We start from the raw sequence: 27,956 nt of genomic DNA, 5'->3' as shown, positions 1-27,956 counted from the left end.
GCCGGCCGACTGCCAGCACGCGATCCTCCCGCAGGGCCGCTGTGCTGGAGGCCTCGGTCCCACCCCTGCCCCGCCCCAGAGCAAACTGGTGGATTAATTGGTAAACTGGTTAATTTCATTTATGCACACACAGGTGAATTTTAAAAGCTCTGCACGTGCCAAAACCTGGAGATATGTGAGTATCTTGGGCCGGCGCATGCCAAGAACGTGTGTATCTCCCGCTAGGTGCACAAAAATGTTTTGCCAAAAAAGGGGTGGGGCTTGGGCAAGGTCTGGGTGGGGCATGAGCGTTCTTGGATTTATGAAAGAAAGCATCACGAAAGTATTTATGTGCACAAGAGTGTGCCAGGCTCCCCTATTGCGCAACTTTACTTCTGCTATGGATGGTGTGTAAGTAATAAAACAAAAAAATGAGGCTAGTTGCTGAAAACAGGGTAAAAGAGACGCTATTTAACTAAGGGGCTTAGGAAGTCCTATCCTTTACATGGGTGAACTGGGAATGAACTGGGAAAACTGGTAATTGTGTCGGTGTGTATGTCTACTAAAATCCCCCCATTACACAGTAGCAGCGGCATTTGCGTGCACATGCACGCATCCATTATAAACTTATGCACACATGTATGTGCAGTAAACCTGTTTTATATTGTGCACACATATATGAGCATATGTTATAAAATGGCCACATCCTTTGGAGTGAGCCGGCATATGGGGCAGATTTTCAAAGGGTTATGCGCGTAACATACGCGCTTAACCCCTGAAAAGCTGCCCCTGCCTGCCCCTGCGTGCGCCGAGCCTATCTTGTATAGGCTCGGCGGCGTGCGCAAGCCCCGGGATGTGCGCATGTCCTGGGGCTTCGAAAAAGGGGAGGGAAGGGGGTGGGTCCAAGGGCATGGCGGTGGTCCGGGAGCGGGTCCGGGGGTTAGGGGGCGGTCCGGGGGCATGGAGGAGGTTCAGGGGCAGTCTGGGGTGGTCCCGAGTCCTCCGGCACAGCGGCCTCTGCCAGGAGCTGGAGAGCTGGCGCGTGCAAGTTACGCCTGCCCGGAGGAAGGCGTAACTTCTGCAATAAAGGTTAGGAGGGGGTTTTTAGATAGGGCTGGGGGGCGGGTTAGATAGGGGAAGGGAGGGGAAGGTGCGGGGGGGGGGGTGGAAGCGTGTAAGGGGTGCACACTTGTGCACCTTGCGTGCGCCGAGCCCTAGGGGAGCACCGATGGCTTTCCCTGTTCACTCCGAGGCCACTCTGAAATCGGAGCGGCCTCAGAGGGAACTTTCCTTCCACCCCCCCCCACCTTCCCCTCCGTTCCCCTATCTAACCCGCCCCCAGCCCTACCTAAATCCCCCCCCCCACCTTTATTTTTTTATTTACGCCTGCCTCCGGGCAGGTGTAAGTTGCGCGCACTGGCCGAGTGCCGCCCTGTGATCCCCTGGCACATTCGCTGTGCCGGAGGCCTCGGTCCACCTGCCCCACCCTGCCCCGCCCCTTTTTTCAAGCCCCGGGACATACGCGTGTCCTGGGGCTTGCACGCGTCGCCAGGCCTATGCAAAATAGGCTCTGTGCGCAGGAGTGGGTTTTAAAAGGTTACACGTGTATATTACGCGCATAACCCTTTTAAAATCCGCCCCAAGCGTGTAAATGTTTTTAAAAATCTGGCGTTTTGTGAGTCTAGAGAGCAGGAAACACGAGGGTCCCAGGACCATTTTGCCACTTCCTTCTCCCTTCCATTCACTGTCCAGGTTCCTGGGGATCGGATTCTTACTGACTGGGATGAGGGGGCGGGGTAATTTCTTTAACCTGGGAAGGTAGCTCTTAAAATTCATCAATAAGAGAAGTGATTGCCAAGTTGAGTGTCCAAAATAAATCTTTACTGCAGAAATTCTTAGATGGCAAAATTGGCACTTTTCACATTAATCTTGATAAATTAGTGGGAAATCAATAGTTCTCCAAATTTTCTCTATATGTGCAAGTGTCTCTTAGTAGTTGGACCGGAGAAAACATTCACCCTCCAGAGTTTGGACCAGCAAGGTTCCCAGATGGACAGGAGTATCCTATTTAGGCAGAAAAATCCTCTTCCAAAAATATGGAGTGCAAAAATACAAGATAGTCTCTGGTATAAACTTCCACTTTTACCTTCTCTTCCAGCGTGAAGACTCCTGATAGTGGCCTCCAAGTATATAAAAACGTTCTTACAGTTTTCTTCTTCAGATGACAACAGGGTCTTTCTTTGGAAAGTTTCCGAACAGCAGGGAAAACAACATTCTCTTAGATGTCTCCTCCAGGGCAGGAACAGTGACAGCAAACTTCCCCCATTAAACCCAAGGCAAACTTCTTCACAAAAATGGCAAAAATCTGGAAATTTCCTACAGCAAGTCACCCCTGATCCAACCCACTTTATGTGAGATGAAGATGATCTAACCTAGTCAGTGGCCTCCACAAAATCCTCCAGCCAGGGGTACCAGGGCTCTAGCAAGAAGAAACCTTCAAAATGATAAGCCTAATATCCTTAAATAATCCCCTGGAACAAGTACCAAAAGGAGCATTACTCTCCTTCCTATGCCAGGTGGTGTTCTGGGCTGTGAGGCTAGTACAAAGAGTAGGGGAACAAACTTTAACTTGGAAAAATAGCTCCTTCACCTTTAACTTCTAACTGAAAATGCCACATCTAGCTTTGCTGCAAGCTGCATTTATAACAGCAGGGGGCTGGCCATTCTAGTAACCTCAGTGAAGAAGCTATTGTGCCTTAAAGTTATGATCTCAAAAGGTCATCACATATGGAGAGAGATTAATACTTTTTTATACTTCTTCTGATATGTGACCATTAATAGCAATTGTTTCTACAGAATGTACTGGTGATTTTTTCTGTTTTAGGTATTGCTTTGTTTCTTTTTCTTTTGTTTTTGGATCTCTTGCTTTGGAGGACTTGAGTTAATGGTGTGAATGGGAAGAATTTTTGCTTCTGAAATATAAATATTGTTTTTTTTTCTTCTTCTCTTATTTGGCATTTTTCTCCTGCTCCTTTAGGCCTCCAGATCAATGAGACACAGTGTCAGGACCCTGGCACTATAAATCTTCATTTGCAAATACCTAAGGGTTCTTCCTCTCTTTTATAATTCTTTCCTGTCCCCCTATCTAGTCTAATCATTGCAGAGATGGTCTTCAGCCAGGGTCCATCCACTAAGGTTCCTTCCTGAATCCTGCAGCCATGGGCCCTGACTCAGCTACTAGATGTCCCCTTTGTACAATGATCTCTAATCCCTCATCACCGAGAGTTATAAATGCCACCCCTGTGGTATCTCCAGCCCCAGCTGATGCAGGGAGAAGAAGATCCAGCTCTGGATTCAAACTGAGGATCTTCTGCAATGAGACTGGTTCTCTTTATACTACATTTCTGATATTGATTTGTAAATCTATACTACAAATAAAATAAAATAAAATGATTTATATTTCACACATGATATAAAAGCTGAAGTGTTTCATCGTTCCTAATCTGAAATGTTAGGGAACTAAAGGGATATAAAATGGATAAATATCTAAACTTAAATTTCTGCAGACAAGTGGACAGCTTAAAAGATGCACACCACAACAGTAAGAGGAATAAATAGGCCACTAAATTTCCTTTATGCAGTGTTTAAGCACAAGCAAGACAATTTGAACCTTTAGAAGAAAGCAAGTATTTTAAAATCAATTTGTTATGTGACAGACAGTCAGTAAAATAGTTTCAGTCCCTTTGTGATTTACAGTGATAGCCCAGTTCTATAATGGGTATGAATCAAGCACTCCACATTCTACTGAGACAACAGTGATCAGAGTGTTGCTATTAAATTGGTAATGTAGATTCTTAGCGATGTGGTTGATATATTTCTTGAAATAAAAGCTCAGGGTGAAAAATGCAGCCACATTTACTGTCTGAAACTGAAAGTAAAATCATGTTACTTCAATGAATTCTATGGTATGTGAATAATAAGGAATATATCTGTTTGGAAGACATACCAAACATACTGTACTTCATTATTCAATTACATAAATATGTTAACATTTCTTGAAAATGTCACATCGAGAAAAAAATAGTTGTATACATTTAAAATTATTTTGCATAATTGCTACTATGTTATTACAGCATTTTACCACATGGAAATTCAAGTTTAAATTATACAGTTCCAAAATATTTTTTATGTTGGCCCTATCCCTTCAGATTTTCTTTTTTTTACTTGACAGTTTCTTCCTGCTCCTTTGGACTTCAGCTCAGTCAGAAACAGGGATGGGAAATGGCTCCATGAACATTTACTACTACCTGGGGATTTTGTTGTCTCTCTCCCAAATTAGTTTAGTCCAGCCATTATGTAACAGTCCACGGAGGGGGACCATGCATGTTGACTCCTTCCAGAACTCTGCAATCATGGGCCCAAAATCTGGCCACTAGGTGTTGCCACTGCACCATGACGGGGACTCCCTCACCTCCAGGGGCTGTGACCACTGGCTCTGCTGCAGTGGCTCAGTGCCAGTACTTCATACACTGCCAAGTGGAAAGGTCTGGGTTACATTCCTTGCTGTTTTAAGACATTTGTCTAGGAGGCCAAAGTACTAACCCTTGACCTTTTTGTGAAGAATTTTGCTAAGCCTTTGCAAATGCATAGCAAAATTGTGGGAGACCTTTTTCGTGTACCACCGAAATCAGGAACTTCACGTGTTGCTGGCCATGGTAACTCACAAACCTAGTCTGTGAAGTACAGTTCATGCAAACTGTACAGCCCGTGCACGTTACCCCACTTCCTGCACCTGAGATCACACGGCATCATTTTGGAACTTGGCTTGGACTGACAAGAGCAAGTGGGAATCACTCCTGCCCCCAGACGTTCCCTGCAGCTATCTGGGAGGCTTCTGGGAGTTGAGAGGGGCAGGGGTGAAAGTGACCCCTCAACTATGATTTTGAGTGGCAAAGGGTTGGGGCAATACATGGAGTTTTATTTTGTACTTTTTTGGCCAGCAAGGTGCAAGGAACTACAGGGCCACTAAGGCCACTAGGGACGTTTAATGGCATTTGAAGGAGGGGTGTGGGGAATTTGCACAGGCCATGAGGACCTTTAAAGCCCTGTGGCAGTTCAAGTGAATGGCCACTTCATGGGCAAACTGGGATAATAACTACATCTTTTTAGGTGGTTTTATTATTTTTCTTGGGGGGGGGGGGGGGATGAAAATGGATCCCCAAAGCCTTTCTTGTATGCCTATTTTTGCAAATGGCACATTGAGCTGCTTTGCATGATTTTTCATCGCAGCAGCTCATTAATGCGCCATTTGAATAAACCTTCTAGCATAGTAAATTGTGTGCTAAAGTTTATTACCCTGAAGCGCATAAATGCCTCATTTTTTCACAAAAGATGTTTTCAGGGAAACAAATTTTGCACAAAACACGCTCATTTTTGTGTTTGTGGGCATTTTACAAAATGTTTTGCAAAATGTTTTGCAAAACATTTTAACTTTGAGAAAATCATGTAATAGGGTCCTTCCAAATTGAGCAATTAATGGGGCAGTCTTTTGCTTTTTGCCCTTTCAGAAAAAATTGCTGTGCATGTTTTAAGTTGTATGCTTTTTACAAGAAAAGGTACATAAACTACTCATTCTGGAAAACAAAACCCAAAGCATTTATGAAATCTTGGATTTCTGATAGGACTTTTCATATAAGTTAGAGGTTATGTGAGTGAAAACATAACCAATCATTGCTTGGTAATAGTGGCCTTGATGCCATTGTTTTTCATGTTGTCCTCAGAATGGGCTCATAAGAACATAAGATATGCCATACCAAAGGTCCACCGAGTCCAACATCCTATCTCCAACAGTAGCTAATCCGGGTCACAAGTACCCAGCAGATCTCAAAGAGTTGCTCATGCCTAAAGATATGCGGTAGCTTTCTCTAGACTACCTGTATAATAATGGTGAATGAACAGTTTCTCCAGGAAATTGTGCAAACCCCTTTTAAATCCAGTTATGCTAGATGCCTTGACTGGATCCTCCGGCAACATATTCCACAGTTTGATTCTGCATTGAATGAAAAAAATATTTCTCTACTTTGTTTTACATCTGCTAAATTTGTATTTTATTTAGCTGAAACATTTGTATTCTGCTTTTTCAGCAAATGCATGCTCTAAAGTAGATTCCAGTGTTCAGTCATATAATATCAGAGCATGTAAAATTTGACAAACATGGCATTCATACAATATGACAGTAACTTTTAAACTGGTGCACGTGTGCGCATGTTCGTCGGCCGTGCCCAGAAATATGGCTATTTTATAACATTCGGGCGTGTATGCACACATGTCTTATAATAGCCTGGCTATGCGCACAAGTGCTCCTAACTTTAAGTGGGTGTGCAGTGCACCTGTGAGTGCAAATCTTGCTTCTACCATATAAGTGGGGGGATTTTAAAAGGGACCTGAACCCACACATTAACCAGTTTTACCAGTTTGTTACCAGTTTGCCTAGTTATCAGATAGGTCCTCCAACCCCCCCTCCCCGGTTTCATAGCTTGTACACCCCCAATTTACCACAGACCCTTTAAACCCTGCAAAATGGCTCGTTTTTTTGGGGTGTTTTTTTTTTAAACTTACATGTCATCCATAGTAGAAGTAAAGTTACATGGCAGGGCACCTTGGCGCACGTCGGATTGTGTAAGTATTTACGTGAAAATTTCTGGTTCAAGGATTGAAAAGCCCATGCTCTGGCCAGATCATGCCTACACCTCCCCCTTTTTGAGAATTTACGAGATTTGCGTGCAGAGGCATATTCGCATGTATCCGGATGGCTTTTAAAATCCATTTGGTGCGCACAAGCCCGACATACTTGCGCATCCCTTAATTAAAGCACGTTGGGCTTTGAAATTTCACCTGTATGTGAACAATAATTTATATAAAACTAATAGGTTATAATAATAATAATAAGCTTTCAGGAGGCATAATTTGAATATGCCTCTATAAATAAATACGCTTTCAATTGCTTCCTAAAAAACAAAATACAAGTGATTTCTCTCCAGTCCAAGAGTAGCTGGTTCCATCAGACCGGCAACTGAAAAAGCCCAAGCATGGGTTGTCTGAAGTTTTTCTTGATTTACTGGAGGGATCACTATTTGGTGGCCTTACAATAGAACATAAGTTATAGTTCGGGCCATATGCCCTTCTAGCCCTTTTAAAATGCTCTGGACCTTTCTCAAATGATATCTTAAAAACTAAAATTACAATTTTAAATGTAATCCTCATTTCAACTGGTAACTAACTGGTCATCAAACTAATAACCAAGTGGTCATCAAATTTGGGTTTATATGCTCATCTCCCTATTCCCATGATTAGTTGTATGACCAAGTTTTGATTGCTTGTAGTGATTTCACATACTTCTTAGGAAGCCCATAGTAAAATGGGTTGCAGTGGTCAAGGACTGGTGAAACAAGTGCCTGTGCTACTACGCCAAAGTCCTGTTAGTCCAAATAAAACCATACACAAGCGTATGGGCACGCAAGCAGAAATATGCTGAAATTTTAAATCATGAGCGCAGTTGCGCATGTATGATTTAAAATATGCCTACAGCGTGTGTGTGTGCTACAAATTTTAAGCAGTTACTTGAGAAAATGTACTTTGCATATCTTCCTTAGAACTTTGTTGGCTTTAACATACAAAAGTAAGTGGATTTTAAAACAAGCTTCTGTGAAGGACATTCCCAGTTTTGCCAACTAGTCCACCTGTTTGCCCAGTCCATTTCAAGGTCATCCAGATCTCTCTGGTTCTTTAACCTGCACGCCCCCTAGTTGACTCAGAACCCTGACTCAGTCATTTTAGGCCCAAACAGAGATATATGCAGACTTATACTTCAACAAGAGTAGAAGTAAACATGCATGGCTAACAGCCTGCAACACGCTGCAGCCGCTGGATTTAAAATATGGATTTACGTGCATAACTGTTGAGCCCACCTTGGAACGCCTTCGGCATGCCCTAACTCCACTCCTTGTTTTTTACTCGTGCATATGTATACATGCATGTAATTTGTGGCTTTTAAATTACGTGTTGCTCACATGGCCCATATACTCACGTATATGAGCCTTTTAGTGCTAGCAAAGCATTTAAAATTCATCCCTTTACCGTGTTACCAAGTATAGTTTATAAAATGTGCTTTGCAAGGCTTCTTTAATTTGTGATTTGAAACTTAAGCTGGAATCTAGAATTATGCCTAAATCAAAACTATGATACAGCTGGGTAACATTTCCCATTGGGATTTAGTTTCTGCAAATCCCTAGGTTTTGACCTACAGCTTACCTAGAGAATTTCAGTTTTAGTTACGTTCAGCACTGTTATTACTGGTCAACCACTTCTCAACTATAGTTAGTGAAGATGCCAGAAACTCAGAGGCCAAGTCAAGTATTGAGTGTATAAGTATAATCAGCTGAATATCTCTGAGTACTGAGATCCTGCTCCTCTTGCTTGCTCTTTGATTCTTTACAGAGGGGACTGGAAAAGAACAAGGGATGTGTTCTGATTATGCTTGACATCTCATCAGCCTTTGATATGGTAGATCATAAAATCCTGTTGTACCTACTCAGAGTGGCTGGTTTGTCAGGCATGGTCCTAAACTGATTTGACTCGTACCTTTGTGGAGGAAAATAATGCATAAGAATTGCAGAAACTGATTCAGAATTTGTTCTCAATGCATACTGGTGTACCTCAGAGGTTAGCACTGTCAGCCCAATTATTTAACATCTATTAGGAAAGACTAAAGAGGTTAGGACTTTTCAGCTTGGAGAAGAGACGACTGAGGGGGGATATGATAGAGGTGTTTAAAATCATGAGAGGTCTAGAACGGGTAGATGTGAATCGGTTATTTACTCTTTCGGATAGTAGAAAGACTAGGGGGCACTCCATGAAGTTAGCATGGGGCACATTTAAAACTAATCGGAGAAAGTTCTTTTTTACTCAACGCACAATTAAACTCTGGAATTTGTTGCCAGAGGATGTGGTTAGTGCAGTTAGTATAGCTGTGTTTAAAAAAGGATTGGATAAGTTCTTGGAGGAGAAGTCCATTACCTGCTATTAAGTTCACTTAGAGAATAGCCACTGCCATTAGCAATGGTAACATGGAATAGACTTAGTTTTTGGGTACTTGCTAGGTTCTTATGGCCTGGATTGGCCACTTTTGGAAACAGGATGCTGGGCTTGATGGATCCGTGGTCTGACCCAGTATGGCATTTTCTTATGTTCTTATGTTATTGGCCACTATCTGTGACGGATTTCATCTCTATGCAGACAGCATTCAATTTTACTTCCTTCTAGCAACATCATAAGCTGACACCACTTCTTTGATTGCTTTATGTTTCAGTATGATAAAGCAATGGCTAATGCACAATAAACTTGTGTTGAATTTAGCCAAGAACGATATTTTAGTGATTTGGTGAAGTCAAACAATACCCATCTCACCATCTGTGAAAATTGATGGTTTGAGTCACTGCCAAATTCTGGAGGAACCTCTGACAGAAATGAAAGATGTCTTTGGATTCCTCATCTGCTTACCATCCACAGACCAATGGGCAAACCAAATGAACCAACCAGATTCTCAAGAGCTTTCTGTGGGCTTTTGTTAATGAATGACAGGATGACTGGGCATCTCTATTACCCTGGGCAGAATTCTGTCATAATAATCACATTGATGAATCTGCAGGCTCTTAACCCTTTAAAATCATATATGGGAAACATCCATGCATCCTCATTCCCATACTTCTAGCAGTACCATGCCCCGAAGCAGATGCTATGGGTCAGAATCCAGAAGAATTGTAGTAAAGAAAGTGCCAGCTCCTTGTCTTGGCTGCAGAAAAGTTCAAAACAGATAAAAAATGCTGTTTAGCACCTCACTTCAAACCAGCTGATAGGGTATTACTGAACACACTCAATCTGTGTTTGAAGACTCCTTCAATGAAGTTCTTGCAATGATGTATCGGCCCGTTCCCTATCATTTGTCAAGTAGGACCCGTCAGCTACCAGCTTAAGCTACCTCCAAAGTTGAAAGTCCACAATACCTTTCATATGTTGTTACTCAAGCCCATGCTCCATTCTTGGCCATCTCAGTCCATCCCTGTGTCCACCAGTTTCTGAAGAGGACATGGAATATGAGGTGCAAGATATCCTGAAATCTAAAATCTGCAGAGGCCAGCTATTCTACTTCATATTTTGGAAGGGATTTGGTCCTGAAGAAAACAGAAAGGAACCACCCAAGAATGTCCAGGTCCCTCAGTTAACCAGTAGGTTTCATGGCCTCTTTCACCATAAGCCCAAGCCAATGGGCTTGGGATGGAGGCTTAGAAGAGGGGGTACTATCACATTTGGATGACTGCAGGGCCTTCCCACTGCCAGCATCACTCCAACGCTGATACCTCTTCACAGCTGTTATGCAACTGGACCCTTGGACTGAGGGGGAGTTGGCGCTACCTGTGGGGAGGAGCTCCACAGGTCCCCACCATCAGTAGGTGAGGCTGATGAAGAGCAGATACCCAGCTGGAGCTTTACCACTACCAGCCCACATTCCTCTTAGGTTGAGCCCTCAGGTACTGAAGCTGGCTGGACTTAGGTGGGGCCTCTGCAGCAATGGACGTCCTGATGTAGAATGAAGCTGGTGCTCAGGCCAAGGACTAGAATATTGGAACAGCTCAAGTCAAGGGTCAGGCAACGGTCGAGGCTGGTGGCATTGCAAGTGGACCCTTGGACTGAGGAGGAGTTGACGCTATCTGTGGGGAGGAGCCCCACAGGTCCCCACCATCAGTAGACGAAGCTGATGAAGAGCAGAGGCCCAGCTGGACTTTCACCACTACCAGCCCATATTCCCCTTAGGTTGAGCCCTTGAGTACCAGGGCGGTTGGACTTAGGTGGGGTCTCTGCAGCTAGTAGATGTCCTGATATAGAAAAGAAGCTGGTGCTTAGGCCGAGGTCCGAAATATTGGAACAACTCAAGTGAAGGGTCAGGGCTGGTGGCATAGCTCATGGTCAAGATCCAGGCAAGGGTTGTGGCATGTGGTGAACAGCAAAGGTCATAATCTGGTCCAAGTCAAAGCCAAGAGCAGATCGAAGGAAGAAGGAGGAAAGCAAGAAACTCAGGAGTGGCAATGCACAACTCAAGATGAGGAAACCTATTGCCAAGGTACTGGCTGAAGGCAGGGACCAGCTTTAAATAGTCCCCAGGCGATGATGTCATCAGGGAGGGCCGCGGGCATTTTTTCACTGTGGGCCCTTTAAATAGGATGCTGAATGCAGGAGGAAGCTGGCGGCGTTCCAGCTGTGAAGAAGAAGGCATCAGACGGTGACTCAGAGCCACAAGGAATAGTGGCAGTGGTGGTGGCAGCTCTCCGCCACCACCAGGAAGCCCAGGGCTGGCCTAGCTGCAAGGGTGTAGCATTGGGTGAGTGAATCCAGCTGCAGGACCTCGCAGCTGGCAAGCATAACAACAGCAATGATACCGCCATTCTTCCTCCTCCTCCTTGGCCTCCCTTAGACATGAGCGCATGGCCTGAAGGTTAAAAGGCCATGGTGGGAAAAGCCCTGCAGTGCCATTTGATGAAATAATGCCAGCCCTCTTGCTCTGCAGTGCATGTTGCTAATTCCTGCTGTAAAAGTTGGCATGGACACTTGGTGCTGTGGCGTAGATGATGCAGCCTCATAGGCAAACCTACGAGGCCTACGGTGGCAGCTGGCAAATGCACCCTATAGTGGGACAGACTGGAGCTTCACCTATACAGGCTGCCTCCCCTGCAGGTTGAGCCCTTGGGTTCTGGCAGCTGGTAGGACTTAGGCAGGTTCCTAGTTTGGAGACAAGAGCAAGAGTGCAATAGCACACCGGGATCAGGACAGACAGTGGTCAGACGGAGTCAGAGGCCAAGGATGGGGCTGGCTGTAAACAGAGTAGGTCAGGTCCAAGCAGCAGAGAAAACATGGTCAGGTCCAGGCAGAAGGTCAAGATCTAGAAAGTCAAGCCTCGGGAGGATGTTGACACACAGCAGAGACTGGACGAGATGAACAAGACAAAACTGGATGAGGCAAATTGGACAAAAGTAGCAGGAGAAGTCAAGGAGAACAGAACAAGGCATGGACAAGTCTGGAAGAGGCAAGGCAAGGCTGGATGAGGCAAGGCAAGGCTGGAGCACACAAGGCAAGGCAGGAGAAGGCAAGCTGAAGATGCAGAAACTCAGGAATGTTGGTAACACTCACTGTAAAGCAGGAGACCTGTTGCTGAGGCAAGGAACTGCTGAGAGCCTTTGGCATAAATAGTCCAAGAGGCTGATGTCATCTGGAGGCATTACTCAGGGGTTCCCATCACAGCATGCATATTATGTGCACACATATGGGAAGTCCAGGTCGCGGTGACTTGGTGGCATGTGATGCATTCCTGCCATGTTGAGGCTGGGCTGCATTGGGACTGACAGGAGAGACAAGGTGGTGTGTGATGGCTGACTCTGATGGCTTCCAGCCAGCTGAGACTGATCGGTGTCTGGGGTGAGTGCCGTGGCTCACGGGGCTTACCTGCTGGCTACAAATCTTAGCACCTGTTTCATCTCGTTCCTGCCATGCTCCAGTCCTTGCCTTTGCCCAGCCTTGCCTTGCTCCCCCTTGCCTCTTCTCAGTCCTGTCTTTCCCCCCCTTGAATTGTCTTCTCATGTATGGTCTCTGCCTAGACCTTGACTGTGTCTGTATGCTGCTGCCACGACCATTGCCTGAACCTCGAACATGCCTGTCTGCCACCTCCCATGACTATTGCCTGGACTTCATCCTCTGTCTGTTCTCTATGGGACCTTGCCTAAGTCCTGCCAGCCCTCAAATCCAAGGGCTCAATCTGCAGAGGAAGGGACTGGTATAGGTGAAACAGACCTTGTCCCTGCCCTACGAGTCTACTTACTGTTGATGAGAGCCATGCTGGATCACCAGTGGGGCAGCGCCAATCTCACCACAATTCAAGGGCTCACACATCATGACTGTGTGTGTGTATGTATCTGAGAGGGAGCCTGTGTGTACATTAGATCAGTGGTTCTCAACCTTTTTCCCATCATGACACATCTGACAGACCACGTTCACATGTGTGACACACTGCTCATTAGAATTTACGGCAGAAATAAAAAATAAAGGTCCAGTATTATTTTTATTGTTAAGAATCACACAAGGAAAAGATACATATTGTATCTGAACAGAAATTGCATAAACAATAAACATCCCACACCAAACAGCACCAATTTCCAGCACTTAACAGTAACCACCTTACCTAAGAAAAGGCAACACTGAAAATATTACACAAGGCTATAAGACAATACATCATCTCCTATTAGGAAAATGGACCAAGTCAGGCTGCTATAGAGCCCTACACAGAAACTACACCCCAGCAGAGAACCTCACCTGAATCACATGTGCTGACCCTCACCTAACAAAGAATAAAGAAACCAAAATGCATAACTAGAAGCATGCAGACAAAAACTGAATTGGAAACCGCAACAAGCCAGAGTCTCTGTATGCAGTGTAACAAAGGAAAAAAAAAAAAACATCACCAGTCCTTATAAAACAAATCAAGAAATATAAAATCAATAGCAGTAAAACCATACTAACAAAAAGAACAGATTATTTCAAAACAGCGGATTAATGGAATATCCAATAATTAAAAACTCATATCAAAAATTTCTAGATACCAACAAAATATTTCAAAATAGCAGACACAAAGACCCAGTAATGAAAAATAATAAGGATACAAAAAAATGTTTTGCTCTGCATATCTGGGAACATTTGATATCCAGGTGCCCTGAGATTGTTTTGAATTAGCAGGAGGAGGGATGGTTTGCTTGCAGCTTTCTCCTCTCTCTCTCTCTCACTGGCTCTCAGTCACTCACATATACACATGCTTTTTCTCTCTCACTTATACAGGCTCTTAATTACACATTTACACACATGCTGTCTATCTTTTCAGGCTTACACACACAGGCTTTCAATCACACAAATACATGCTGTCCTTTTCTCTCACACACAGACTCTTATTCACATGCTTACAAACATGCTCTCTCTTTCTCTCATTTACACACAGGCTCTCAATCACATACTCACATGCTCCCTCACCTAAACCAGCTCTCAATCACACACAGACACACATGCTGCCTTTCTCTCACTTTCACACAAGCTCTCAATCACATACTCACATGCTCTCTCACTTAAACTAGCTCTCAATCACACACAGTCACACATACTGTCTTTCTCTCACTTTCACACATGCTCTCAATCACATACTCATATGCTCTCTCACTTAAACCAGCTCTCAATCACACACATACTCTCTTTCACATGTACAGGCTCTCAATCATTCACATACATGCTATCTCACTCACACACACACACATGATCTCAAACACACATGCTTGCTCATTCACTCATTCTCCCCCTCCCCCGAACTAGCGGCAGCAGCAGCCTCCTCCACTTCTAACCCTAAAGGCAGCAGCAATCTACTTCATTTTCAACCCTCGTGGAGCAAGGAGTCCCATCGGCCGCGGGGGTTGATGACATTCTTCGTTTTCTCTGAGCCGCGCTGCCCATTCTTCAGACCGTGCCTCTCTTCTTTTCTTCGGGCCGATGCCGAACGCACTAGCAAGGTCTCTTCTTCCCGCGCACGCACCCACTGCTCACCACTTCCTCTTCTGGGCCGTGGTGGGGGGGGGGGGGGCGAGAAGAAGAGAGCATGCCGGTGCCGCTGACTCCTGCTCTCCTGCTGCATTCCTCCCGGGCATTCAGCATTTTAAGCCTGGGTGTAGGACCTGTCTTGCTCGGGTAGGGGGGAGCAGCTGGGTCAGCAGGGGACTGGGAAATGTGGCAACACACCTGCGTGTGCTTGGCGACACACTGGTGTGTTGTGGCATACCGGTTGAGAACCACTGCATTGGATAATTGCCTCCTTTACATGCCATTTTCTTGCACGTGCAGAAAAACCGCTGCGGGTTTTTGTATGGGTGTGTGTGGGTGCATTTTTCTGCACTAAATGCATTTTTACATACACGCATAAGATTAGCTCAGAAAACCCACGTGCAATTACCTGTGCAAAAGCCCCTGGTAAGCTTGCACAGCTTATTACATTGGCCTCATTGTGTCCACCCCTACTGATGGCCATGACTACTGCCTTTCTTGAGACAATTAATTTTTACCATATTTGCAATGTATTTTGTTGTGTTACATATTGTACAATTCCAAGAGCTGAATTTAGATTTTTTACTGAAAACAATAGGCTGTACAGAGACTCAAAGATGGTAACTAGTAAAGGGGCATGTGGGTGCACATTGACATGTGTGCGTTAGCACATGCCCAGGGACACAATGATTTTATAACATACTTGCATATACGCACATATGTTACAAAATAACCTCGGTGGGTATGTGTGCACCTAATTTTGCAAGTAGGCAAGCCTGACCATGCAAATCAGATTTCAGCAGTGTAAGTCAGGAGATTTTATAACCGGTAGGCATCCACACCAAGACCAGTTTTAACAGTTTGTCTACCAGTTCCCCAGTGCAAAGCTAAGTCTTCCAGATAACCCTGGTTTAATATCCTACAGTACACCCTGTTACCCTGGACCATTTAAACCCCTCTGGAATGGCTTTTTGTTTGTTTATTTTTGAAACTTACACCTCCTCCATAGCAAAAGTAAAGTTATGCATCACTAGACCTGGGTGCGTGCCCAGGCGTGTAAGTATTTGTGTGCACATCTCTTGGCGCTACTCCAGAATGCCCATAGCCCATCCATATCATGCTCCTTTTTGATTCTGAGTGAGATGTTCACGCAGCGGGAGATACACGAGCATCTGGCAGTTTTTAAAATATGGCGAGCGAGTGTAATCCCTACATGCGTGTGTATCTCCCAACATACTAGAGTTGCTTCTGGAATGTTCATGAAGCTACAGTACTTCAACTCATGAAGCCCCTCTACCTTCGGCAGTGAGTGATGATGACAAAGCTGGAAAACTTTCAGAAGCCAGGTCGTCTGGCTACCAAAAATTCAGGAAAGAAAAAAAAAATGTAAAGGGAAAAAAAGCAATAAAATATTTTAAGTATCCTTACACTAATAAGGAGGAGCATAATAAGAACAAAAGCCAAACAAAATAACAAGCAAAACAGCAACAACAAATAAGAATAAAAAAAAGCGAGGAAAAACCAAGAAAAAAATGTCCTTGCCTCCTAAAAATTTTTAACTGGCACCTACATTTTCTAATATATTGCCATCTTTGAATGATAATTTGTTTTTCTCCTGGTCATCATCAGGACTTAATTTGGGTGGGGGAATGGCCTGGAACATAGTTCCACCACTTCTTTTCAGAATGAAAAGGCAGAGCAGCAGGGGTATTCTGCTCCAGCCCCTCCCTTCCAGGCAGCCTGCAGGAAGGAAGAGGAGAGAGGGTGAGCCTGAAGCAGAGAACAGCCTCTCTACTATCTAATCCAGCCCTTTTCCTCCTATTTTGCAGAGAAGAGAAGGGGAAGTGGTGTGATCCTGAGGCAGACAGAGCAGAGAACAGGCAGCCTCCCTGTTCCCTGAAGCGGATACTGCAGAGCACAAAAAGGCACAAGAAGGAGACGAATCAGCACAAGTTCAAAACATGTGAGCAGAGGTGCCGATAATTAAGGCTTCAGCCCTGGTCTTGGTGATTGGCACTACTGCTCACATGTTTTGAACTTGTCTTAATTCAGCTCCTTTTTGTATCTGTTACCGGGGGGCTTATTTTCTGGCAGAAAGTTCATACATGGCCCTGGCCTTGCTTCCATTCTCCTCTCCCTCACCACTGCTGTACATTTTCACTTCCTTTTTATCTACAAATAAAGTCCTGCTCATCATAACGTATTGTATATTATATAGCATAGAATGTATATGAGGGGCTATATAAAGAAATAGATGACAGAACAGAGAAAAAAACTGGAAGAAATATTGAAAAGTGTTTTACCTGCATAGTGGACTTCTATAATAATAATCATCACAATAATATTTTTTTATTTATATTCTCCCTTTCATGATAATTCAAAGTGGATAACATTCAGGTGCTTTCATGTGCCCATACAAGAAGAATCTTAGCACAGAATATGCAAAACTCGTAAAGATTAATATTGAACTGTGGGGAAATCAGCTAAGTTAGCTGAAAAAAACTTATCTAGTTAACTCATACCGGATATTCAGTAATGTGGGTGCACCGCTGGTCAACGCAAAAGTTAATCAATCAGGAGCAACTGCTCAATCGCTGAAATGTAGAATTATTCCGACTTCCAATGCAAACTTATACAAGCTTGTTAAATCGATATTGTAAGTAATTTTTATGACACCTTTTCTTTATCTAATATGTATCGTTATCAAGATGTTGTATGTCAGTAGTTTAAAAATTTAGTTAGCCAGATAAATTTATCCGACTAATTTTATGATTGCTTTTAGGGAGTCCTAAAGTTAGCTTGATAACTTAGCCTGATATCACTGACTATCCAGACTACTCCTGGCTTATCCTACTAAATTCATCACCTTCAATTCAATCCTCGGGCCCTCTTTGAGTTGGTAAACTCCTTAACTAAGTCCAGTCCCAACTGCTTCCAGGTCACTGACGAACAGAGCAAATGTGACGACCTTGCTGCATTCTTTAACACAAAGATTTGCAACATTCTAGCACGTTTCCCTAACAACCAAGTCTCCTCTGACTGTTATGTACCTACCAATACCACAAGGCTCCCTGCTCTTAATACCGTTTCCGCTATGGAAATTGACTCTATCTTAAAAAAAATGAGGCCCTGCACACATCCCTCTGATACTATACCGACTAAAACCCTACTCACGATCCTTCACATCATCGCCAAACCCATTGCGAATATTATTATCTGCTCCATCACTTTTGGTGTTGTTCCCCAGAAGCTGAAACATGCCATCATTAAACCTATCTTAAAAAAACCTTCGCTAAGCCCTTCAGACCTTACCAACTTCCGCCCCATTTCTAACTTCCCATTTATTGCGAAAATTCTAGAAAAGGCTATCAATCGACAGCTATCCGACTACCTGGACGAACACGACTTGCTCTCACACTCACAATATGGCTTTCGGCGACGCCATAGTACTGAAACCCTGCTTATTACTATGTCTGACTACATTCTCAAAAGCCTGGACTCAGGCATTTCTCATATCCTGATACTCCTGGACATTTCAGCCGCCTTTGACACTGTTAATCATGAAATAATGGTGCAACGCCTTTCAGATATTGGCATTGCAGGTACCGCGCTGCAATGGTTCCAATCTTACTTGCAAGATAGGCAATACAGTGTACAAATCGGCAACTGCACCTCCAAAACCATTCCACTGCCACATGGTGTACCCCAAGGTTCCTCCCTCTCCTTCACCCTGTTTAACATTTACCTTCTCCCTTTATGCAATCTTTTAGCCAATCTAAGCCTCCCATACTTCATCTACGCTGATGACGTGCAACTTCTCATACCCGTAAAAGACACACTTCAAAAAGCTATTGAGACCTTGAATTCCACATTATCAGCGATCAACACACTCCTGACAAGCAACTTTTTGGCACTCAATGCGGATAAAACAGAACTATTGCACATCTCTCCACAAAACATTCCCCCTCCACTGCAACTTTCCTGCAGCCCTAACTCCACCCTTGTTTTCAGCCAACAGGTGCACAGTCTTGGCATCACTACTGACAGCCATCTCTCATTTAAAAAATATATCAATAACACTCTCAGAGCCTGTTATTTCAAACTGCACTCCCTCAAAAAAATCAAACCCCTGCTGCATCTCAGTGATTTTCGCACCATCCTGCAAGCATTCATTTTATCCAAAATTGACTATTGCAACGCCCTACTGCTAGGTTTACCCAAAAGTACACTACTCCCACTACAGCTTCTACAAAACGCTGCTGCATGGATTCTAACTAACACTCACAAAAGCGACCACATCACCCCTGTTCTTAAAAACTTGCATTGGCTACCTGTCGCTGAAAGAATACCCTATAAAACTCTCACCCTGATCCATAAGGCCCTCTACAACCAAGGCATGCACTGGTTCTCCGATCACCTCATCTTTCACAATTCAAGCAGACCGATAAGGCAACAACACAGGGCTACCCTCATTACTCCCTCACCCAGACAATCCAAACTTGCTTCCACTAAAGCTCGGGCACTATCTTTAGCTGGGCCTGCCCTTTGGAACAAACTCCCCCCTTATCTGCGGCAGGAACCCTGCCCATAAAAATTCAAACACAATCTAAAAACCTGCCTCTTCAAGCAAGCTTTTGCTTAACAGCATTCCCTTCACACGTCCTACTTACTGTAATTTAACTCTTTATCTAATTATCTAACCATGCCTTTCTTTTGTAAATCTCTCCTTCCTTTCTTCTCCCTTTATATTGTATCATATTTCCCCCTCCTTTTGTTAAACTGATGCACATTTGTAATTTAATTGAGGAATCTATCTGTTAGAAATATTATGTTCTCGTTCTTTATTGTATATTTGGTTCAAGTTTCTCTGTAAAGCGCAGTTTGCTACACGTTGTTTCTTGTAAACCGATGAGATGTTCCCAACGTTTATCGGTATATAAAATCCTCTAAATAAATAAATAAATAAATAAATAAATAAATAATAAATTGTTAGCCAGCTAATGACTTAACTAAGTAACTCGGGAGCAGTCAAAAAATAGCAGGAAATTCAAAACCCTGTGGTTTGTCTGGCTAAGAGCCAACTTAGCTGGACAAATTCCTTTGAATGTGGACCTCATGCTGCTTATAAGTTCTGGTTACATATGGAGGCCCAATCTTGACTGCAGCAGCTGTCTTCAGCAGATGGAATACTTTTGCTGAAAAAGATGCGCTTCGTAGAGGGAGAACTGATAATAGACTTTGTGAATTTTCTCTTGTAGCTTTGTACTTTCTTTAGTTCAAGCATATATTTTCATCTAACCAAGTAATTAGGATGCCAGAGGTAAAAAGGAGGCCAAAAACATATTTTTAGCTTTGTCAGTAAACATTATTTACCTAAATTAAAAACAAGCCCCAAAGTCAATTTTATCCTACCTCTACTCAGAGATCTGAAATTTGTTGAAAATGTATTTCCTCCATCCAAACTGCCCAGACATCTTAAATAATAACATTTGTCCTTGTATCAAAATTTTCTTTCAGCATTCAAAAAAAACAACCAGTATTTTTCTTTCAAGCATGAAACTATAAGCAACAGGTCATACTGTTTCCCTAGCAAACACTTTAAAGCTTTTTCTTCTGCAAAAATGTTCTAAAAGGCAGCACTGGCAGATAAAATACTCTTCTGTCGAAGACAGCCTTGCCTAATAAAAATTTCTCACTACTGAGATACTATAGAAACATTGTCTTCTTAACAAAGGTGAACCAAAGCACTGATGAAGCAAAAGATCATCTACATGATATTACTTTATTATTTACAAGGCTGCCGAATAGTTTGTTCTAACAAACAATCTGCACTTTGTAAATCAGTTACTGCCAAATGACAGCTGTGGCGCAATAATGTTGCTTCAGGTCAGTGTCACATTCTGGCAAATGGATATTGTCTAAAAGGACAGTGAACTCCTTCCTATTGATCCACTTACTGATTCATAGAATATTTACTTAACATAAAAGCACATTGGTACATTTAAAAAAAACCATTTTAACATTTGCAATGAATACTTCTTAGCCTTTGTGCTTTTGTTGATGGATTGACAAAATCACAGACAATTGCATTCAGAATTCAGCAGAATGGATCAATTTAATTGCTAACTGGAATCAGAAAAAGATCAGACCTCTTTTTTATTATTATTTTCTTACTTTTCTGTAGTGAAAAACAATTGAGGCTAAGATATTTTTGAATAAGGCTCTAAAGGTACGATTCACTAACGTTTTTCTCCCTTTCTGTGGGGAAAGACCCTAATAAGACAAGTTTAAAAACCATTTGCTTGGCTAAATAGCGATTTACCTCGGTAAATTAACCTAACTAAAAAACACTCTCCTCTGCCTGGCTAACAGTCGGGCCAATACAGTAAGGTGCGGTAGAAAGAGGTGCGTTAGGGCCGGGCGCACCCGCGTTTGCCGCATGCACAGTTCGGATCACATACCGCTCAATACTCTATTTAAATGGCATGCAAATGCAAGCCACGTCCAACCCGCGTCCAATGCGCGTCCATGAAGCGCAATCCATTTTACTGTATAGGCGTTTTATACAGCGCCTATACAGTATCCTGGGTGCGCTGGTACCTGTCATTTCAAATGTCAGGAAGTGGATCCCAACTTTAACCAAAAAAACCCCTAAAAACCTAAAATCCCCTCCTCCCGAAGCGACTCGACATGTAAAGTATTGTGAATAAGTGTAACCAAAGTTAACTTACTTCTTCTTTCTTTCAGCCCTTTCTGCTCTCCTACGGAGGTGCACGCCACAGCTCCCCTGCCTCCCGGGGGCAGCCGGCGGCGAAAGCGGCTTCCAGCGGCTCCCGCCGGCGAAGACGGATGAACGCACGCCCGTAGTGCATGGGCGCTCAAGCCAGCGAAAGCACATGAACGGACATGCGTGACGTCACGGCGTACGTTCATACGCTTCGCTGGCTTGAGCGCCCAAATTGACGGGCCCCCAAGTCAGCGAAAGCATATGAACGTGCGCCGTGACATCACGCACGCCTGTTCATGTGCTTTCGCTGGCTTGAGCACCCGTCAATTTGGGCGCTCAAGCCAGTGAAGCGTATGAACGTACGCCGTGACGTCACGCATGTCCGTTCATGTGCTTTCGCTGACTTGAGTGCCCGTGCACTACGGGCGTGCGTTCATCCGTCTTCGCCGGCGGGGGCTGCTGGAAGCCACTTTTGCCGCCGGCTGCCCCCGGGAGGCAGGGGAGCCGTGGCGCGCGCCTCCGGCAGAGGGCAGAGAGGGCTGAAAGGGCTGAAAGAAAAAGTAAGTTAACTTTGGCTACACTTATTCACAATACTTTACATGTCGAGTCGCTTCGGGAGGAGGGGATTTTAGGTTTTTAGGTTTTCTTTTGGTTAAAGTTGCTTCGGGAGGAGGGGAGAGAGGACTGGGGCTGCCCCGGAGACTGGCACCCATGGATGCGGCCAGGGCAGGTGAGCGGGGGCTGGGGGAAAGTTTGCCGTCTACCCTTACCCCTGCCTATAACGCAGGGGTAGGGGTAGGAGGTAAATTAGCAGGTTAAACGCGTGGCTAAACTGCATGTTAAAAAGGCGATAGTCGGGGCGCACGTTACTGAATGGGAGGGAATAGCTAATCAGATCGTTTACATCTCATATACATGCCTTCTTCCTGGCTCCTTTAGCCCCCAAGTTCAATGCCCTTGTTTTATGTAACTTTGCTTGTTTCAGCCTTCTTGTTTGGTTACTCTTGTTAATCCCCTAAGTTCCATGTAAACCGGCCTGATGTGAATTCCATTCGTGAAGTCCGGTATAGAAATATATATTAAATAAATAAATAAATAAATGCCGCGGGCGGAAAAGGTTATTTTTATTTTATTTATTTAACACTTTTATATACCGAGGTTCTGGTAACAAAGTTACTAATCACTTCAGTTTACATACAACATTGAAATGACTTAATAGTGTCTTACAGAGAAAGGATTGAAGAACTAGAATACAACTCATTTTAAATAACAGAAATCTAAGATACAAATTAATAGGATTAAAAACTTGTACAAAAAGCGAGCAAGAGTTGGCAAGTGAAAGTTGTTATTGAATCAAGAATTATTATGCGGTGGGAGACATAATAAATTGCCCTGGGTGGGAAGGTGCGAGTAGAATCAAACTCAGGTGTAGGCTTGGTTGAACAGCCAGGTCTTGAGTCTTTTTTTGAAGGTGACTGGGCATTGTTCGAGCCTAAGGTCTGAAGGGAGAGAGTTCCATTGGTTAGGGCCAGCTGTGGAGAAGGCTCTTTTGCTTAAAGATGTTTTGATTGGAGGGGTTTTTAGAGAGCCTCTTTGTGCAGATCTCATAGGACGGGAGGAGGAATGCAGCTGCAATGGGATCCTGAGGTCAAGAGGGGAGGTGTTGTAGATAGATTTGTGGATGATTGAAAATGTTTTGTAGAGGATTCTATATTTGATAGGGAGCCAGTGGAGATTCTTTAAAATTGGTGTTATGTGGTCCCTTTTGTTTGCTTTAGTTAGAATCCTAGCTGTTACCCGTTGATTTAAAGAAGTGGTAAGGATGGGTGAAAAGGGATAGTGAATCACAGGTTGGACTAACGCGGCCAAATTGTGAGTAGAAAGCGGGTTAGAAGCAGGGTAACCGCGGCCGCACTTTACTGTATTGGCCTGAGTGTGTGGGGTTTCCACAGCACACTTACTTTCAGTGAGAAGGCTTTCTTGGTGCTATATTTCGACTAATCGGAGAAAATTCTTTTTCACTCAACGTACAATAAAGCTCTGGAATTTGTTGCCAGAGGATGTGGTTAGTGCAGTTAGTGTAGCTGTGTTTAAAAAAGGTTTGGATAAGTTCTTGGATGAGAAATCCATTAACTGCTATTAATCAAGTTTACTTAGGGAATAGCCACTGCTATTAATTGCATCAGTAGCATGGGATCTTCTTAGTGTTTGAGTAATTGCCAGGTTCTTGTGGCCTGGTTTGGCCTCTGGTGGAAACAGGATGCTGGGCTTGATGGACCCTTGGTCTGACCCAGCATGGCAATTTCTTATGTTCTTATGTTCATTTAGGGAAGGAAAACAGAATATATGCATGACATTTTCAAAAGTAGCTGTGCTATTTTGCTCTCTTTTCCACCACCTGAAAAAATTGCAGGTGCAAAGTACAAAGCAGAGGTGTGCACTGAACATTTTTTTCATTTTATTATTTTTTATTTTCATTTTGTTTATTGAAAATGAAATAAATTACAAAACAGATGAAATAAAAAAAAGAAACAAAAAAAGCAAAATTATAAAATTAGGTGAACCTGGATAGATAAAAGAAAAATAAAGCTGCCCCTCTTCCCAGGACACCTCACACCACATTGTACTCCATCTGTGGGTCTTCCATGGGCAGGAGCAATCCCCAGTCACTCCTGCCCCATCTATCCTGGTTTTAAAAATTGCCACCAGTTGAACCAAGGCTGGCATCATTATGTTGTACAGCAGAAAGTGACCTGAAAGCATATATTGTGCTTGAGTCTGTACAATCTAAAGATTGTAGGTATCATGGCTTTGAAGACCAGCCGGGTATATTTTTGTTCCCTCCTGATGCAGCCCTTGCGAAACACGGCCCGTGTCGGGGGACTGATGTTGTTATTATTGTAAATGAACTGCTATCCTTTCAGCCTTAAATGGTAAAAACTGCCTAACTGATCCAAAGAACTTTAATAAATTTACCCTTCTCACTAAGGCCTGGATTTATCAAAATGCACTAAATATCGCATGCAATAGGAAAAGGGATGTTTTTTATGGTAATAGGCAGTTTATTGCAATAATACCTATGAGAAGTGCTACCTTAGCGCAAATTGTGATAACTTTTATGAGAGAGAGAGAGAGAGAGAGACTAGCCTGTTGCGACCATCGCTGCCCAGCGTCTCCACTCCGCCCACCTTTCCTCTTTTGCGACTCCCTCTTTGGTTGATGGACGTTTGGCTGCCGCGGCGTCATCTTGCTGTTCTCCTCCGGCGTCCCCGGGACGGCTAGACGCTGCCTTCCGCCATGATCTCCTGAAGCCTAAGGGTGCGCATGCGGTGCGGCCCCGACTTAAGTACCAGCTGTGGCGTGAACCTCAGGGGCGTCCCCCTGAGATGACATCATCCTCACCGGATATTTAAGGTCTTTTGTTTTGCTAGCTATTCGAGTTGCTGCGGATGGGATTCGCTCTCCACTACCTTGCTACTCTGCCTCCTCGGACTTTACTAGGGGTACCCACTCCTCGGGGGCCTCACTCTCTCTCTTGCTTTTCAGGTCGCAGTCTGGAACCAGTACTCGCTCGTCGAGGGCCCACGTTCCCGGACCTGCTACCGAATACAACTTCTGCCAGGAAGTCACCACTGCCTACAACACCAGTGAGTTACCATCTCTCTCTCAGAGCTTTCCCTGGAACCAGGTACTCGCTCCTCGAGGGCCTGCTTCATTCCAGCCCCTGGGCTGCTTCAAGAGACTATTGTGTGAGTATTACCATCAAGGACTCTCTACCTGGGTAACATCAAGCTAGGTTGAGAGAACAATGTACAAATCTCATCTTTGGGTAGGTTTCCTCACTCTGAAGGTCCTCAAATCTTCACAAGAAAGCACAGTTCTGTTTGTATGTCTCACTTTGAATGTCAAAGTGGCCTCTAACCCCTACACTAATACCTAAACCTCACCTCAAGTTACTAGGTGGGCCTCCCAAAAAGATATAAATACCTATCTAGTGTGCGGGCATTATGGATTCTCTCTCTCTCTCTCTCTCCCTCTCTCTCTCAGGCCCTGATAGCTAGGCTGGCTCTCCAGGAGCTTAAAACAGCATTTGCAAAAACATCACAGCATGCAGCTTTACACAAATGAAAAAGGTGTAGTTAAAATTCACATTAATGCCATGCAATACGGCTTCACACAACTGTGAGCTTGGTCCAATAACCTCCCTTTTTTCTCATTTGCATCACACCATGCGTTATGGTGCTTTCGCATGTCTTAATGGCATTTTTGCATGCGTTAAAGGCATTTTTTGCATGCAAAAACACCTTAACACATGCGAAAACGCCATATAGCACTTTGATAACTGACTCCCTAAGGCATTCCTGTCTGTAGGTAAACTTGAGCGACTGAGCACATCACTTTTTGCAGATTCAATTTTTGGTGTGTGTTTTGAGTCCTCCACTATTGTGCTGGTAGAATATGATATTGAATATATCACAACAAGCCCTCATTTTCCCCACACCAATGGCAAAGCAGAACAAGCAATTCAGCTGGCCAAGTGCATCTTACAACAGCCAGACCTGCAGCTAACCCTCATGAACAACAGAGTAACTCCACTTCCAGCACTGAGTTTCAGTCCAGCACAGCTGCTTATTTTATGAGTGAATAAATGTAAATGACTCCTCTCTTTGATGGAGAATCTTCTCCCAAATTGCCAAACGTGGAAAAAAATGCATAAGCTAGATGACAAAGCTAAACAATTTTTGCCTACTTCTTCAATAGGCACTACAATGCTCATCCTTTATCCTGTCTGAAAACTGGAGACAACATTTGACTTAAGTCGGATCGAGGGAAACACTGGAACACACCTGCAACTGTAATTAAAGAATCTTCAAAACCAAGATCTTACAGGGTACTATAGCATGAAGGAACAGAAGTCACATTCAGCTGCTTCCTCACAATGCCTCAGCTTACAAACCCAACCAATGACTCACCAAGGTCTGGAAGTTCTGCAGTGGCACTGAACCTTCCCAATGATGTGCAAGAGGTTCTAGCTGCAATCCAGGATACAGCAATGAACAGTGACAGTCCAATGCCAATAGTCACTTGGTTAGGTCACATTACATTCTTTCTAGATTCCCATCTTCCTCCATCCCTTCATTTATCATGCTTAACAACTTTCAATTACCTGTTTCTGACATAGTGCACAATCTTGGGGTTTTGATTGACCCTTTACTTTCAATGTACGCCTATGTTAACTCACTGTCTCTTTATCTTCCTTTTAAACTTTGACTATTCAGACATTTAAAATCTCTTTTAGAACCTTTTGATTCCGAACTGTTCTTCAGTCATTCATGTTTTCAAGTCTGGACTATTGTAATTCACTGCTAACTGGCCTTTCTGCTTATATCATTAGACACCATTCAAATTCTGCAAAATTCCACTGCTCAGCCTCTAACTAATACACCCATCAGAGAACATATTACAACTGTTTTGTGGTCTCTTCATTGGCTCCCTGTTTCCTACCACATCCAATATAAACTAGCAATCACTATCTACAACTTACTGAACAATATCATTCTCCATGGATCTTCTCAACAGTGAAACTTCAAACACTCTCTCGATCACTGCGATCCTCCAATCAAGGTCTCCTTGACATACCTTCTGCAAAGCTTGCTCATCTTGATGAGACCAGGGAGAGAGGTGGTTTTTTTTTTTAAATGTTACCCCAATCCTCTGGAACTCCCTTCCAAATGAGCTATGAAGTCTGAAAGTCACTAACCCCTAGATTCATCAAAATGCTATAATTTTGCATGGATAACACCCACGATATGAAAAAGGGGCACGGTTATGACAATTTTAGAATTATTGCACCATGAGAAGTGCTCAGACAGGCTACCATAACTATAGCGTGCATTATGGCGTTAACGTATGCGCTGTGGAGTTATCGCGGGAATTAACGCCATAATGCATTTTGATGAATGACCCTGTAAGTCCTTTAAAAGAGCCCTCAAAACTTATTTTTCAGACTAGAATTTGACATCACTTAACCAATATGTTCCCTGAAATGTTTAATGTCTTTGTTTGTGAGATCATACGTAAAAATAGATGTTTTATTTTATGACTTTTATGTATGTCTTTTGTACCCTGCCCTGAACCATGGAAGGGCAGGTAACATATTTTAAATAAATAAATAGCTAAGACTCTCATGAGACTTTCTGATTTATAGAAACATTTTGAGATATGACTGCTTATCTGCAGATACGTGAAACACTAAGAAGCATGCCACCTTAACCCTTGTTGTAAGGTTTGTTGTTTGACTAATGTTATAGAGCTCTCAAAAACAGATAGATTTGATTTGATTTGAAAGTTAAATTATAAGCATACCGTGCACTGCTATGGTGTACTGGGAGAAAGAAAGCAAGGGATTTCTTGGAGAACCTATAGGAGCCAAATTGTATTGTATAAACTTATTATTATTATTATTATTATGTCCAAAGAGTAAAAACTTCTGTTTCACTATAGCACCTCCATGCTCTTTTGTGAGTCAATAGCCAATGCTCATGATGCTAGCAGCTACAGATGAATGCAA

The 27,956-nt window shown here is 43.4% G+C and overlaps 1 protein-coding gene across 1 annotated transcript in view; it reads right to left on the bottom strand.

Moving 5' to 3' along the window:
• ABCA12 (ATP binding cassette subfamily A member 12) overlaps positions 1-27,956 on the bottom strand; it is a 615,834-nt gene that overhangs the window by 20,755 nt on the left and 567,123 nt on the right. The window lies entirely within an intron of this gene.

Source organism: Rhinatrema bivittatum, chromosome 6 (assembly GCF_901001135.1).
Source record: "Rhinatrema bivittatum chromosome 6, aRhiBiv1.1, whole genome shotgun sequence".
Classification (NCBI taxonomy): Eukaryota; Metazoa; Chordata; class Amphibia; order Gymnophiona; family Rhinatrematidae; genus Rhinatrema; species Rhinatrema bivittatum.
Note: the sequence above shows the minus strand (reverse complement) of the source record. Positions and strands in the feature narration are given on the sequence as shown.